Below are 17,314 nucleotides of genomic sequence, written 5' to 3' on the forward strand. Positions count from 1 at the left end.
CTTTCCGGGTGGACTTTGCAAATATACTTTGGTGTGCTTTTTGTCTTCAAACTCTCCTTTTGTAGTGGAGTTCCATTTTTGAAAAAAAAAAATACTCTTTTTCCTTAAAAATCCTTTCTGAGTACAAGCTGGTGAGTTCTACTTTCATTTACTCCTCCCATTGGCTGTCCTGAATTTTCTTTCATGGTTTCCATTTTACAATCAGCAAATTCTAGAGCCAGTGAAGGCTGCTTTCTAAAAAGGAGACAAAATGGAAACCTGATGGAGCTGGGACTCTTCTCTGTATCTTTGCTACTTATTTTTCTCTGGCTTTATTTCTTGATATTCTGTTGCCTCGATAGTGTTATTGTTTTCAACAGAATTGGTGTACTTATAATGCAAAATTGTTACTGATTATTTTTTTAAACGTCTTGTTTTCTGTGAGTCATCCTTATTGTGGCTCTCGGTGGTCAGGTTTCTGTAACTTGCTAGTGATTCTGTGGCTTTGTTGTGATTCATGGATACTTTGAAGAAGCCTTTTGCTGTATCAGAAGGGGGATCCTTTAAGGACCATCTGAAAGCAGCAGTTGACTGTTGACCATTCAAGTAATTGGAGACCAACAGCCAACTGTTGTTCATTTGTAATTAAGCCAATTTCACGTGTCTGAAATTACTATCAGCCTAGAGGCGGAGGCTTGTCAGTTTAAAGCCAGGAGCCTGCATGAGGTCAGTAGGAATTCAGTCCACAGCAAGGCTGTCTTTCGAGCTGTAGGTATCATCTCGAGGGCTGGCTTTTTTCTTTTTTTTTTTAAAGAATTTGTGTTATTTGTAGTCAAGGTAGACACAGTAGGCTGCACAGCTGTGACTGCCAGGGAAAGTCACTAGGGGGATATTCATAACAAGGAAATATTGGCAAATAAATGATGAAGAAGGGGAGGAAATCCCCAAGATGTTAAATTGGAGCACTGTCACTGAGATGATTAATGGTGTTGTGTATTTTAGTGAAGACGCTTATCTGGATTGTCTTGAAACTATAGTGTACATTTAATAGCACCTATAAAAAAAAAAAAAAGCATGTGGTGCACGAACACCCTGAAGAGAAAAGTCCATGGACTCGGATTTTATTTTCCTGAGTAAGTACTTTCTTCAACTTAGTCTTTGGCTTCTGGGTATTAGAAAGCTGGTGTTAACGTTTGTTACATGGAAGTATGTATATTTTATGTAATACTAGTCGGCATTTATGTAGCTCCCATTCCTACAAGGTTGAAAATGTTCTTGTGAAAAAGCTGGGTACTTTTCCAACACTCTTGAGGGGTGAATGTTATTAATAATAGGGAAATGGTGATTGCTCAGATTTGCCTAGTTTTTCTGGGCAGACGGGCAGGGTTGGCCATAGGGCTACAGAAAATGAAGGACCAAACTTTCATCAATAATGCGGTTAGTTCTCTTTCAATTTCTGGTGAAGGGGTGGTTGTCCTGGAAGGAGGTCTAGCTTTCAGTTTTAAGCCATGAATATCCCGATTCTATGTACTTATCGCTTGCTTTCGGGGGTCTTTTATCAGTGATGGCAGGTGCCTTGTTGGGCGGTTACTTAACCTTCTTGGGTCTCAAAAATTACTACTAGACATAGGGATAGGTACAGGCTGAAGGCATATAGTTCTATCTTCAGTGAACTTAGTCTATTTCAGCACTAGTTTTCAATTTTGCAGGCTCTACCCAAATAGTGGGATAGAGTCCATTTTAGTGGATCAAGATCAGAATTAAAAAAAAGAATCGAGAATTTTAGTGCTTTGTACTTAATGAAAGTAAAATTTATTTTGTGAGGCTTCTGTTTTTGTTATGTTTGTGTAACTATATAAAACGTGTGTTCATGGGGGGAGCCCTGAGGTAGAACGTTTGTGTTTTACACCCAAAAAAGATTGAAAGCCTCTGTAATAGAGTTGCTAGGTAAGTGTATAAACATAATAATGCATGGGTGTTACATCATTGTGCGGATACAGTGGATTCTAAAGAAAGAAATGGTGAGGAATGAAATGGCTGCCCTATCCGGTCTCTCCTATCAGAATGTGCTGGTGCTGCCTTGCATGGGCCCTTGAGAATCGATTGTATGCTCATCTTTCCCATCCTGTGATCCCTGCCCTCATGTTAGTAACTGGAAATTGGGCAAAGTATTTGCACTATGGAAATTGGAAAATGCTGCAAATTAGGTGCCCTCCTGTCCCCAACGAGTTGTTAAATATTTACCAGCACGTCACGGGTCTCGATCCTTCCAACTGTAATCCTCTGGTTTTATAATGGTGAATTTTCCTACTTCTTAAAACATTATGTGAGATTTAAATGGTGGGAGTTATTAAACAATTTTAGTAATGAAAACTTAAAGTATGCAGGAAAATAAAACCTGTGGTTAATTCAAAATATAATTTAGAATTTTAAAATGGTAGGTATCCTAACTTCTTACATTAAATGCTTATGACATGGCTGACTTAAAACTTTGTAATCGGCGATCATTTTTTGGCAAAGGGTAGGAAAGCAGGGTTTTCAAAAACACTAACCATATAGTAAATATTTGAGAAGTTTTGTGTTAAGCAAACATTTTGGTAAGAACCAAAACTTAAAGAATTCAGACCTCTTTCTCCATTTTAAGCTGTCTTTAGTTTTGCAGTAATGTCTCTGGGTTTTAGTGAAATCATCTGTAAAATCATTGATTTGATTGGGAGATGCCACAGTTCTTTCCAATTACAATTGTCTTTTTTGTTTTTTGTTTTTCACACAGAAAAGTAAAAGCAGTGTGGAGAGTCTTAAAAAGAGAGAGAGAGATGCTCCCTCCATAATAACTATGAGAACTTTAAACTTCTAAATAAAGGCTAGAGAATATTTGAGTTGGTGGAAAGGAAATTTCCATGGAAGTTGATGGGATTTTACCACAAAATACAGTGGCAATCACCTGTGTTGATAGGTGATCGTGAGTAAGGGTAACTGGGAAGGAGTAAACTCAGCAAGGTCCTCATAGCCTCCAAGTTTGTCACAGTTTGGCCATGTGGTTGGCACTTCTGTAGCTGTGTTCAAGAACGATGATCTCACTAATATTTAGAGAAGATGGATGGGGAGACTGGAGCTTAAAGGACTACTGTTCAGTGAGCACAGGCTATACTGTTGCAATAGTTCCTGCAGGACCCATTTTGAACAAAGGGCTTTCACCCAGAGTTCCTTGTCTCTAAGTATAACCAAGATTGAGAAGGTGTTTGTCATTGACTAGACAGTTGTCACCTAAAGAGAAGGGGCCATTGGCAACATTGTGAGAGTTGTTTCCTGCCTCTCTAAGCCCCTTTACCTCCATGAAATTGATGCCACCTGGATACCTGGTTAGCGTTTCATGCCCAGGCCTCTACCCACGAGGCATTTTTGTCCATATCAGGTGTTGTTAACTGATAGTTACTCTTCTCAGGGCCATTTGCATTTTAATAAGCAACTCTGAGTGAAAGAATTCAAGCAAAAGTGGAGTTATTCTCCAATGGAATAATTTCAGCACCACAACGGGTATTGGAGAGATTAATTTCAGGCTGGAAAGGGAGAGGTGATCTCTTCTTCCTTTCCTGAAAAGCAGCAACGCAGAATGAGGGTGTTCTCCTGCTCAGCATAGTGTTAAGGCTGGCTTTGGCCAAGAGGCATGGGTTTGGAAATGGGCAAATCCAGACTACAAAGAGAGAAGGAATTAACATGGTCTGGGGACAAGAGGAGGAGAATGAGTGAAGAAGGAACTCACCAGTCTCCATCAGCTGTGTTGTGCCAGACACAGTGCTAACCACTTGCACGTGTTATCCCAATTAAGGAGAACAAGACAGGTTCCTTGTCAGGCAGGCTGCTGGGGGGATAGATGGTCACCTGTGCTGATGGGGAGGGAAAGGTCAAGGAGGCTCCAGCAGCAGCAGCAGTAGTGAATTCTTCTGGCTGTTTAACCTGATTGATTGATTGCAATTATACAGCCTCCCCACCCCCATGCCATTGGAATAATTTATGCCAGTTGTGTTTGGATCAGTAAATAACAAGTGAGAAAAGAGAAATATACAATGAACTTCATAAAGAGCTCTAATAGAATCTGCATGTTAAACAGACATTGAACTTTGTAGCAAGAACTGCTTCAAGCCTTTCAACGTCCAAATGAATTCTAATTTCCACATCATGCCTTTCAGACCTCAGCATGGTTTCTGGTGGTTTCTCCCAGTTAATTTTAGCATCACACCAATGATTTTGCCCGTAAATGACTTGAAGTGGTGGTAGATCTTGGTAATGTGGATGGTATATTATTTAGGGCTAATGCCAGGCTAGCTCAAAAAGGAGCTAATTTATTCATTCATTTAACAACTATATTTTGATCTTCACCCACGGGTCAGGTCCTATTCTGCATAAAGTGACTTAGAGGTGAGTAAGGAAGCCTCTGCCCTGCAAAAGCCCAGAAGACTGATGTGAACAAGTAATTGGGATTCTGTGTAAGAGGTATCTCCAGGGAGGAGTGCAAACAATGGAAGTGGTCCGTGAAAGGGTTGTTATTATTTTTAACAATCGAGGTGCGCCCTGCCGTCTTGATGGTGGAAGAGATTTTGATTTGGGGTAGAGGTGCTTGAGGTAGTGATTTGGGCCAAAAGACTGGTATTTCTGGCGTAGCAAATTGCAAAGGGCATACGTCAGGAGTAGAGGGCAGGATAAGGGTGACAGGACTTCAGTTTGGAGAAGGGGAAACCGAGGCATTGGGGTGGACTGCCATCCTGGGAGAGAGCCCTGCAGGAGCTTTCAGGAAAAGAAGAATGTGGCAGGGACAGCGAGTCAGTGAACAGCTTTCCAAGTTGCTTCACCCTCAGGCAGGAAACCCCTGGGAGTGGCTCACCCGCTCAGCCTTTCCTCTTTGTTGGGAAACTCGTGTGTGTGTGTGTGTGTGTGTGTGTGTGTGTACGTACGTACGTACGTGTATGCGTGCTTTCCTTGGAGAAGGTGCAGTCCTGCTGGGTTTGTAATTTTGAAGCTACTTTTGACTTACAAACCTCTTGCAGGACTCTACCAGTATGAAATCCAGTTTAGGACCTGTCCACATGCTCACCGCTTTTCCCATCTTGAGGTGTTCCATATTTGGCCTTTCTCCTTCCAGACCACTTGTAACTCAAGATAAACTAATGGTGAGTGTAAAAATGGACAGGCACAGGAGGTTTGATTTAAAATGAAAGAATATTAATTGGCTTTACCCGAGTGTATATTTTCATCATGAGAGAAGAGCCTGCCTCGATTTTTAAAAATAATTGGCTACTGACACACCTGCAGTATGTAGGAGAACGCTCTAGAAATTTGAGAAGAGAAGGCAAAGGTCAAGGTGAGAGGAATAGAGTGACAATGAACCTTTTGTAGGCATGCTGTTGAACTACAGTGTCCAGAATCGCTCACGGTGGTTTCAGAGAGAGACAGGGAGACGAATGTGCTTGTGCCCAGATCTTAAAATAATACAGCAAGCTTCGTTAGACATAAACTATGGTTTTAATAAGTTCTTAAGAACAGCTTGTTCTGTGTGGTGATGGGAGTTCCGTGTAGATGTGTCTTGAGTGAGTTTTTGGACTTCGGTTATGTATTAGAGTGGAAGCATTATGCTTTTAGTCTTTGCAAGCAACATATTTTAAGGGATCCCTAAGTCTGCACAATAGTATTTCATCTCTGGTAGAGGTTGTTAAACCTCCTGGAAATGGACCGGAGTTTGATCCTCACCACATAATGATGAGATCTGGAATCGTGGCTGTTAACTCTTACTGCTTCTGTTTTCTCACTTCTGAAATGGAGGAAAAAAGAAAATGATCTCATAGCTGTTCTGAGAATCAGTGGGCTAACTGATGTCTTGACATTTTTTAAATCACAATAAGTTTAGGTTCTAGGTAGGATTATTACCACCATTTTACAGATAATAGGGTCTTACAGAGCTGGAACAGCTCACTTGAGGTTAAGCAGGTAGGATAAGGTAAAATTTAGTTTGGCCACACCAAACTGTCACTCACTGGCTCGCTCGCATCTGCTCTCCCATCCCCTTACCTGTTCTTGTAAGTTAAGTTTTATTAGAACACAACGATACCCATCCCCTTACACATTGTCTGCGACTGCGTTTGTGTTTCAGTGGCAGAGCTGAGTGGTGCTGACAGAGACCATATGGTCTACCCCGTCTCAAATGTTTACTGTGTGGCCCTTGGCAGAAAGTTTGACCCTTGCGTTAAACCTCAGTCTGTTTCACTGAGAGCCTAAGGCCCACACCACAAAAACACTTACTATGGTGCTTGGCATTTGGTAAGTACCCATTGAATGAATTCTGCTGTGTTCCTCACTTAAGGTCCAACTGCTCATATCAAAGCACTACCGTCTGCAAAATGGAAATAATGAACATTCACCTTCTAGTAGGATAAGCCACTATGGCTATGGAAATACTGAATTCTTAAAGGAACACATCCTAAATTGTCTTATATCTGCCGTTTATTACTGTGCTTTATATAATAGAAATGCAAGAAGAATTTCCATCTTCCTAGCAATCAAAGTACAGTACATCATTAAAGGGAATAATTGTGAACTTCGGTGAATATTCAGAATCTGGTCAATTAACCTCATGCAACAGAAAATTTCATGTTCTTTGGAAATTTAAGAAAATAAAATCTTCCTCAAGAAAAAGTGTGGAATTGCCACTTAATTTTTGAGCAATACATTATACTATATAAGCAGTGTGCTTACAGTAGGAGGAATGCAATAGGACCTACCTTTTTTAATTAAGACTTATAATTTATAGATTTTGTAAGATTTTAAAGATTTTTAAAAGACTTTACAGATTTATAATACTTTCTTAAATAGTCTACCCAATAAGGAAGTGATGAGATTATGATTTCAACTTAACCCTGCTCAGAACTTTTATTTCCATGCAGGTCTGTTATTGATTCTGGGAGCTCCCTGTCCTCTGCTCAGTAAATGGCCTCAGGTTTGGGTTTCTGTTCCTTTGGAGCTGAGGGAGCCACACTGTGTGTCCCATCAGCTTGCATTGAGGGATAATCTGGAGATTTCCTTTGACTAAGCCCAGTGCCATGGCTCTGGGTTGGTGAATTGGGGCTGGGGGGTTCCTACATTAGTTCTTTTTTCACTTGGAGTAGCTGAATATTCTCTTTTTGAGAATACAGCTATAATACATTTTCATTCTGGAACATTTGGAAAATGTGGATAAACATAGAGAAAAACATGAATGTCTTCTGTAATGGTACCACCCATAGACAGCCACTGTTCACGGCTTGGTGTTTATCGTTATATAGAACTGTGTTGATAGGCGTGTCAACTCTGACAGATAGGTATCTACATATGTAGGCATTTTCTTGTGGATTCATGCTGAAGTTGTCTGAGCAGGGAAACTTCTGGGAACAAGTGTTCTAACTTGTATACAAGCAGCTTATTTAAGGGAAACTGTAAGCTGCATGGTCACCTTCCATCTAGAAACTGTTTTGCAGAGATTTCCTTTCGTGATTTTTTTTTCCTGTTGAAGTTTGTATCTCTTTTCTCAACTTTTCATCACTTTCTTAGGAATTTAAATTCTTGTGCTTGGAAGACAAAACAAACAAAGCAACAATAAACAAGAACTCTGGCAAGAACCAGTGATCTTAGTGGCATTAGTGATTGAGATTTTCAGCAGAAAAATCCCTCCCTACCACCTCAATTTTTTTTTTTTTTAATCTGGTACTTCATTCTTAGAAATTGTTTTGAAAGAGGATGAAGCTAAGGCTGAGAAGGGTGTGTGGGTTATAGTAACAGAGCTTTTTAAGATTGTGTCATGTACGTGTATGAGAAGAAGTAACTGCTGGATGATGAGGTGGAGTTTTCTGGTCGCCTTACAAACTCTGACGTGCCACGTCAGCTGCATCATTCTTGAGGGTGCTTCTAAAGTGAATTCTATTTACTGTGTTCAGCACGGAGATATTTTGATCTAGTTTTCAAAGCAGAGAGAAGTCTGGGTCCTGGGAGGATTTTGTTTGAATGGCCAACATGTAAGGAAAGCATTCTTGGGTGATTTTTTTTTTTTCCCCCTCCCCATTGTCAAACTTGAGACCTTTGTTATTCACTTAGCAGGGTGAGGATTCTTTGGAATTGACTGAGATTTATATGATTTAAATAGACGATCCCCGTATCTTTTTTAAAACCCAATTGCCCTTCCTTCCTTCCCCATCAGCCCAGTTATAAAGAATCTCTGCAATAAATAGTAAATGCAGTAGGATTTCTATATTAGGCGATGTAGCGAGCGTCACTCTTTGCTTTTTCTTACTAGGTACCAACGAGGAGAGTCCGGCTTCTTGCACTAGCAGCTGTCCTCCCTTGCATTTTAACGAACATAAGTTTTCATAACAGCATCATTTTCTTGACCATTGCATGTCAGTGGTGCTCAGGGTGAATCAGAGCCAATTGCTTGCCTTGGCCTTGAAACCAGGAGGTACACGGTCTTCTTGATGATTCTCCTCTTCCATTCTTCAACTCCACTAACAAAACTGTTTTAGGGGTGAAATCGAGTGTCTGGTACCGTCAGGCATGGAGCCTGCTGTCTTGGATGCTTTAGACACCAGCTAGATTTCCTGGTGAAGAAATTTGCAGTAATTACGGAGAGGTCTTTGCTCACTTCCAGGGAAGGAGCTTGTTTTTCTAGGGACTACCTAACTGCTTGATGGCCTGAAAGGGGAAAAATAAGCAACCAGCTCTGATTCTCATCCCCCTGGAAAAATTAATCATGTGTCCTAAGTCTTGAATTAGTAACAGTGAAAGCAGTCACATTCATGTCACCATGTTTTTTAAAAGGAGAGGTTTGGAGACCTATCCAGTGGGGAGGATGGTAGGGGGATTTCTTGAGCTGTTGTAAAGTAGATGATCAATAAATTCATCTGATAAAAGGATTGTTTATCCTCTTTTCTGAATGCTGCTTTTAAGAGCTAGTAACAAATTTATGAGACTGGTAGGAATAAAGAAAGCTTTTTTTTTTTTTTTTTTTTTTTTTTTAAATTTACTGTACTTGTGAAAGGTCTTGGGAAAGGGAAGACTAGAAAACTAAAATTATGGGCCAGTGGATTTTAAATAGAAGACATTTTTATAAGAATCTAGTGGCAAGTTTGGTTTACTTGTACCACATACAACTTTACCGGCTCTCTTCAGGGGAAATCTGCCATACACAAATGATTGCTGGGATATACCATGTCCTCCAAACTTGAGGCTCTGAGCTGTAGAGAGAAGAGAATTAATATAGCTGCATTCTTCACAGAAAGAGCATTCACTGCTCACAGATGCTGAGGTCTTTCATTGTGAGGCAAAATTGATCCTTCCAGGGACAATAGAAGTTTTAACTCTTGACAATGAAGTTGTGGTGGAGTTTCACCATTCCTGCTTCCGTGTTGGCTGGTTTTCCAAATGCAGTGAGGTAGAGGAGGCTGAAATCAGAAGTAACCTATTCCAACTACGGTGTTCTGTGGTCTCTAGACATCATTGTAATTGACGCCCCACATCCGTGTTTGAAGCAAGTAAGTAATAAGCTCATTTGGCGCTCAAGAAAATGAAGGCTCAGAGGTTAGGCAGGTTGTTCAACTCACACAGCTAACGTTTAATCAGAGGACTATTTATGGCGGACCAAGTCACGTCAGTGTGGCCCAGCAGCTCAGTCACTTTCAATTGGATGATATGGCTCATTGGAGCAGGATACTTGTCCACAAAAAACATCCACTTTCTATTTGAGTGTAGTCTGTGGAAATCTAGTTCTGTGAAAGCACAAGACTCTGAGGAATTGAAAGACTTACCTATAGAAGAGGGTGAGTGTGTTGTGTTTGAACACTACTTGTTGGACGTCCTCTGTGTGCACAGCTGTGTGTTCTCCAGTATGGGGGCAGCTAGGTCTGCCCTTGGGAAATTTCATGTGTCAGTACACTGCAGTTATCACACAAAAGTGGATGAATCCCAAGTTTTTAATCTTCAGTCTTACCTCTTTGCCAACCTGTAGTTTGGAAATTTTAAAACTCTTGAGGTTTCTACTTAGGATTTCCTTGACATCAATTCACGCATATAATGACCAACAAATGTGCAAGCACTTCTGTGGACATTGCCAGTTAATCCTTAGAGCAACCCAGTGAACTGTTTTATCTCTGTCTTCTATGAAAAACAAAAAAACAAACCCAACACCAAACAAAAACCCTTTGAGTCCTAGCGGTTACGTATTGTGAGCACTCTCACACAGCTGCCACGTGGCGTGGCCCGCCTGCAGAGTATGACCTTCCTCCTCTCCCAGGCTGGGGTTCCCTCCAGGACCATGCCGCTGTGCCCCCGAACAGAGCTCTGCATCTTCCTTAGAATGCTACTCTTCTACCCTATACTTCTTCTGCTCTGTCTTCATTCTTATAGTCGTTCAGTCTCACTCTTGGACTCCTCTTCCATTCTACCTTTCTCGTCTCTAATAACCTGTTTATAGTGTGATCTCATGTGGAAAAAACTTACCTTCTGTTTCCATCCCCTTGACTTAAATTATTATCTCATGCCTAACTTGTTGCAGTCTCCTGTTCAGTCTTCTTATCTCCTATCTCCTTGAATTTAAGTGAAATTCTAGAGTCCTGCTGTATACAAAGACCATGAAAGGGAATGCAAAAATCTTTTTTGGGCTACCCTATAGTTATCAGATTAAAATCTTGTTTCTAACATGGTTCCTTGCTCAAAGTCCTCAATGGTTTAATCTTACTGTATGGGGTCTATAGTCTTACCTTAGTATTCAAGATCTAATTTGCCCCCCACCTCCGCAGTGAAGATACCTCCCAATGGAAACTCTCTGCTCCTATCTATGAACTATGTCCACTTAATCTTGTTAGGTGCAACACACACCCTGACTCTGTGCTTTAGCTTTATTCACAGTGGTTTCTCTCTTTTCAGTTCAACCTATTTATTGGGTACCTTCTATAACCAGGAACTAATATGTGGGATGTATAGCAAACTAAGACTGTTTCTGTCCTGAAAGTTAGAGAGTGTTAGAGACAGATAGTAAACAGCAAAAGTTACAAACCAAACACACCATATTGTCTATTCAGTGGTGGTCAGTGCTGTGGCACAAAAATGCAGAAGGTTAAGAAGGAATTAGGAGTGCTTGGTGTAGGTGGCTCTATTATGGTTTCAAGTAGGTGTAAACCCATTTAAAAAGATACTTGAGTGAAGACTCCTAGGAATTGAGGGAGTTGGGCCTCCAGATAGCCCTGGGGAAAATACTCCAGGCAGAGTGAGCACCTGCCATAAAGGCGCTGAAGAGCTTTTGTTGCTTTCGAGGAATGGGGGGAGGCTGGTGGGTCAGAAAGAGCAAGGACTGCAGCTGGAGGCAGGTGAGAGAGGGTGTGGGGGGCCAGCACACAGGACTCTGGCAGGTGAGGTAAGGCCCTTGGCCTTTACTCCACCTGCAATGGCTTTTTGGGAGGATTTTTGTCTTAAAGAGTAACGGGATCTGACTGAAGTTTTAGAATTCGTCTGGCTGCTAGCTGAGTCCATGTGTCAGGGGGCCATGGGTGGAACCAGGGAGACTATTATGGTCATCAAAGTGGTTGACGTGCAGGGTGTGGAAGTGGAGGTGGGGACAGGAATTTGGATTCTGATGTATTCTGAAGGAAAAGCCAGCAGGATTTGCTGATGGAGTGTATTGAGAGGGGATATAAAAGAGAGAAAGAAGTCAGTATTGAATCTGAGATTCAATTCTAATGCATCATTTACTCTGTATCACACATGCGGTGGCATTCAATCGTATATATGCAAATAAATACCTTTTAGGAACTCTTAAATTGAAAGAGGAGGCAGGTCGTAAACTTCTAAGAGGATGAAAGACTACGTGTCTGTCTATGGATGGATATCTTAGTAAGATTGCAGGTTCCTTTAAGATATTGATTCATTTATCAATCCACAAACCTTTCTAAGGTACTTATTAAAAGCCAGTGGTCTTCTTACCTTGTCAGTAGGTGCCAAATGGAATTAGGGGCAGCTTCAGTGCAGTGGACAAGAACACAGGCTCTAATGGAGACTGAGGGATTCAAATCCTACTTGAGTCATTTATTTGCTGGGTGATCTTGAACAAGTTATGTAAGTTCTCTGTTTTCTATTCTGATCTGTGAATTGGTAATAATCTCTCTCCAAGGGTTTACTACAGGAGTAAATGAACAAATACATATAGAGTACTTACAACAATGCCTGGTAAATACTAAGTGTTCAGATAGTGTTCATCATTACTAAGTAAGTGTTCAGGAAACATTAGTTAAAAGAGGATTAATATTTGGAGTGACTTTCCTTCCTTAAACCCCGTGGTCAAAACCTGCCAAGTTGCTTGGATTATAAATGTGAATGATACGGTCTCATAGCAAGCCTTGCTTTCTAGCTGATGGTTAAAAATAACAGGAGAGAATTGCATTATGATCAGTCTGATACCTGCTTCTCTTTAGAGGTGGACATGGAGGCTGGTCAGCGTCCCCTTTGGGTACATTTGATTGACAGACCAGCAAACAGTATTTAAATACCTAACACATAAAAAGATCAATGTTTTCTTATTATTTTGTAGCTTAAAATGTTGAATGTGTATTAAAATGAGAAAAATAATTTTCAGGATAGATATGACTTTCCTAGTACATAAAAGCAAGGAGATCACATCAAGAAGGGGATATTATTTTTTTGCCCCAATACAGGAAATTACTATTTTTCCCTCCATGTTTATATTTTGATACCTAATATCTCCTTTTCTTTTTTCTCTTTTTATTTCTCATGTGGTGGTCTTCTTTTTATCCCTCTTATTATCAGCAACTAATTGGGCCTCAAAATGCAGGAAGTAGCAGTGTGATACTGCTGTGGAACACGTGCAGATGTCTTAGTGTCAGAGGTGGTTTGAAGAGCAGCTTAATTCTGCTTTCGTGGTGCCTGGTACTTCAGTGAGGCACTCGGGTTCTGTTTGAGCTTGGTATTTCTGATCCCATTCTATACATTCTAGATGGCACTGTAGACAGTGGCTGTCAATGAGTAACAGGTAAATATTGAACAGGGAAGCCCTTTTGATTAACTTTGTGGATCATTATTTGAAAGTAGTTTGCAGTCAGAACAGCTCCATCACTCATGATCATAGCACATGGCACGGGGGTCAGAGCATCAGGCTGTTGGTGGGAAAGCTGAGGTTGCATTCTTTGTTCTCTACCTGGTCCTGCATTCGTGCAGTGCTGGACTGGTTACAACTAGCCAGTAAGGTAAATGGTGATGATTTAGCACAACAGGAATGAAGAATAGTTACGATGATAAAGTGCAAAGAATGGTCCAGACAGACTTTGCACTCTGTCGGTATGAATATATTAAAGCATATTTATAACTTTTTGAGCTTAACTTGAACTTAAAAATTTTTTATACAGATTTTTTCATGTGGAATTTAGACAGTTATGGCCGACTGAAAGTGAATTTTTGATCCTACTAGTTTGTGCTAAAAAGAAGTAATTTCATCATTGATCTACTTCTTGAAGTTTAGTTTATACTATCTAATGGGCAAAACTGTTCCCAGGACACATTTACTCAGAAGATTCTTCTATAATCAATTTTTGGTTAAGAGATTCTGGTTCGGCTGTTGAACCTCATGGTACATTAATGGTGTATCACCACTTCAAACTATACTGTTATAATCTTGAGTATTTTGGAGCTCCTATCAAAGAATATTCATGGCACTTGGTGAGAAGACCTAGATAAGACTGAATAAAAATAGATAGCCACCTGGTCTCAAACATTTCTAGGTCAATACTAACATGGTCATTAAAAGATACAGATAGACCACAATGGGTTCGTTCATGTGTCCTCAGGAGAGACCTGATTCAGTGGTCAAACAGGCCATTGTGAAATATTTTCATAAGGATACCATTTTGTAGTAAATCTGTTGAGTCTCTTAAACCCTGTCCAGCCATAGAAATATTCAGAAAACTGCAGTGATCAAATCATTAACCAATAGCAGCGGTGCAAACCTATCGCCTTCTTACCCTTATTCAAGAGCAATAGTTAAAAAGCAGGAATTTTATAAAACTTTTAAATGCATAATCCAACATTTTAAATTTGCTTCATTAAATGGATTAATGCCACTGTTACTTGCTGTTGAACATGTATGAACCAAAAAAGTGACAAAATCTATAAAAACGAAAAGATAGTTTAATTCTAAAAATCCTTTGAATAAGGAGTACAATATAAAGTAGTTCTGCTAACTAGAACTGTAAACTATAGGATTCTGTCCCCTGAGGAAGGAGTTTTATGTTGGTGGCACTTTTAAAAATGTGTTTCAATTCTGCTTTTTAATCATGGAAAATATTAATATTCTCGCTTTAATGTTCTAGACTAGTTGATGGGAACCTCTCTCCTCCCACCTCCCAACTTCTGGCCCAGAAAGGGAGAGAACTTAAAATTTCATTGAGAAAATAACCTCAATGAGGCAGGTAGTATTTGCAAAGTAATGGGTTAGAAATCATGTATTGTATTTTGAAATCTAAATATATCTCTCATGTACATGCAAAATATGCAATAAGTTAAAAATTTAACAAATGTGAAATTTCTTTGCAATGGAAATGCACTGAATGCTTGCCTTGTTTCAAGAGCAGTAACAGGCCACTGGATTGGTCTCTTTCTCCAGGGGAGCCAGGATCTAATTTGGGTTAGGTTCCAAGCGAACATGTGTTAGGTGGTCCTATCCTAACCCACACGACAAAACTAGAAAATAATTTGATAGAAATCTTTGTTTAGAACTGAAATAGCAGGGGATGCTGTGGGTCAAGGTAGAATTGGCAGGGCCATGTGGAAATGTGGGCGCGTGGCATGATTACCTAGCCGAGTCAGTACTTTCAGGCCTGCGGTTGCTTGAAATTATAGGCAGTGAATTCCACATTATGTCTTTCTCTTAGGCTTTCTCTTTATGGGGCAGGAAACTTGGCACACAGTATTCTTTTGTGTAGACTTGTGATCCATACTATGATTGGTATTTTGGTTGTAAGAAAATATATAAAAAGAAACATATACATATAATAAAAATATATGCCTTTTAATTTCTACAACTTAAAAAGAGTTTTGTTTATACCCCGATAGGGGACAGAATGAATTAGAGAGGATTACCTAAATGATGGTGACATCTTTACTAGCTTTTAATATTCCATTTTAGTTATTAGACAACTTGATAATGTTTGGGGAAAATGGAATATATGGGGCTAGGATGTGGTGGTTTTCAAAGTTATTTGGCTCCATCCAAGAATAAATACTTACTCTTCTTGTGAGAAACTATAGCTGTTCCTTGATCTCAAGGAAGTTTCGGCCAGCAGGGAAGCTAAGATAGATAATAATTTACTGATTTGATAAATAATTACTGAATACCTACTAGGTGACAGCATTGTTCTAGACCCAGAAATTCCTTGGTAAACAGGACATCGAAAGTTGCTCACAGCATGGAGTTTATATTCATTTGCGGAGGGCAGACAATATGCAGATGCATATATAATATTAAAAAGGTAGTGCTCTATAGTATGAAAGAAATTAAATCAGGGCAAGGAGATGGAGCATGATTAAGTGCTTTCATTACCAGAGAGGGCATGTTAAGTATCTTAAGAATGACGTAAGTATCTCTGTTCTCTGCAAGTACAGACAAGCAAGTCCATTTATGGCTGTAGAGAATTGGGGAACACTTGTTGGGGAAGATGGAACTTAAGCTGGCCTTTGATGGATGGGAATGGCCAAGCCATGTTTGTATATGACGGAGGATGGAAATAAGAGTTTCTATTAAGGGCTGACTAGAAATAAGGGGTAAGATTGATGGGACCTTGAAGAGAGAATTTTGGATTTGACATTTTATATGGTTTCAGTATATTGAAGAATACTGGAGTATGTGGGATGTTTCTACCTCTGTGTTTGCAGGGAGTAGATAAGAAACAGAGGCCATCTGACAGGCTTTTAGGATAATTAAGAAATGAGAAGACTATATACATTTTCTATTTGCACAGGCTTGACTATTTCAAGGTTTATTTAAGGGCTATTATGGGAACATGGCGTTGGGTGGAGGGATCATGTGATGTCCTGATTCAAAAGTGTTTGGCAGACCGGAGAGTTTGAGAGTCGCTGTTGGAGGTCCCACAGGCTCACTGTGGTTTACACGATGACCTACATTCTTCGGCAGGATTCAGTCATTTAATACACATTAAAATGATAAGTATCGATAGTGCACCAAGAAGAACTCATGAGATAGCAAACTTGGGGGCATGAATAGATAACCAAAAATAGTTCCATAGACAAATTAATTATTTTAAGAAATGACCTCCATTTAATTCTTACTTTATATAAGAAGCAAATACATGTTAACATTATAGCATGGGGGTGGGTAAGATAAACCAGGGATCAGCAAATCATGACCTTTTGCCCTGTTTGTTGGTAAACGTTATTGGTGAATCAAGATGCCAATCAAACCTGCCACAGGTGCATGCTCCCGGGGCGGTGCTGGGATGACTCATTGTTTCTTGAACCTTAGTCCCTGCATGAGAACGGCGGTGTATATGTGTTTGCTAATGGCACAACCAACTTGTGTGATTAGTATTTGTTTTTTGACTGCCACCATATTGAGGGGAGGTTTGACATTTTCCTGATCTGGTATGAACTTCAGAATTCACACTCTTATTGCTTCCTACCTCCATCTAGGTAAATAATTAGAGAAAAAGGGGAAAAATCCCATTTTAATCATAATTTCCTTAGAACTTATAAATGAAGTATTTTTGGCCTCAATAGATAGGCCCCTGTTGAGAGATGTTCCATGGTACAAGACAAGGGTTTTCACCTATTAAATCGTAAGACTACATTAATTATTGGAACACTAGAATTTCAGAGATAGCTCCATTTTTTTTTTTTTTAATAGGACTTCTGACAGTAGTTCTTGTGCACTGGTTTTTGTAGGAGTTCTGAGTTACCTATTTTAAGAATTTGTGCACTTACTACTGCAGATGATAGTTGATTGCTAGAAATATCTGGACTACCAGGATCTTCTGCATATTCAGACGACTTTTAAAGAACATCAGCATGAGTATCCTGGAAGGGAAGCTGACTATCATCAGCAACATGTTAAGCAGCTTAGCTCACATCCTTTTAAGACTTTTTATTCCTTTGTTTGGAAATTCTGTTTTTTTTTAATTTCATAGAGGTCTTCATGACCTTCGTTTTTAGGTCGTGTCTTCCACTTGCTGTCTTCTCTATTTCTGGACCTTAGCTCATGAAGCTGACATCAACTCCGTGAAACCAGTGCTCAGTTCTCCTG

The 17,314-nt window shown here is 39.8% G+C and overlaps 1 protein-coding gene across 1 annotated transcript in view; it reads left to right on the plus strand.

The window, feature by feature from the left end:
- NPAS3 (neuronal PAS domain protein 3) overlaps positions 1-17,314 on the plus strand; it is an 816,434-nt gene that overhangs the window by 108,030 nt on the left and 691,090 nt on the right. The window lies entirely within an intron of this gene.

The sequence above is a fragment of the Ursus arctos genome, unplaced genomic scaffold (assembly GCF_023065955.2).
Source record: "Ursus arctos isolate Adak ecotype North America unplaced genomic scaffold, UrsArc2.0 scaffold_37, whole genome shotgun sequence".
Taxonomy (NCBI): Eukaryota; Metazoa; Chordata; class Mammalia; order Carnivora; family Ursidae; genus Ursus; species Ursus arctos.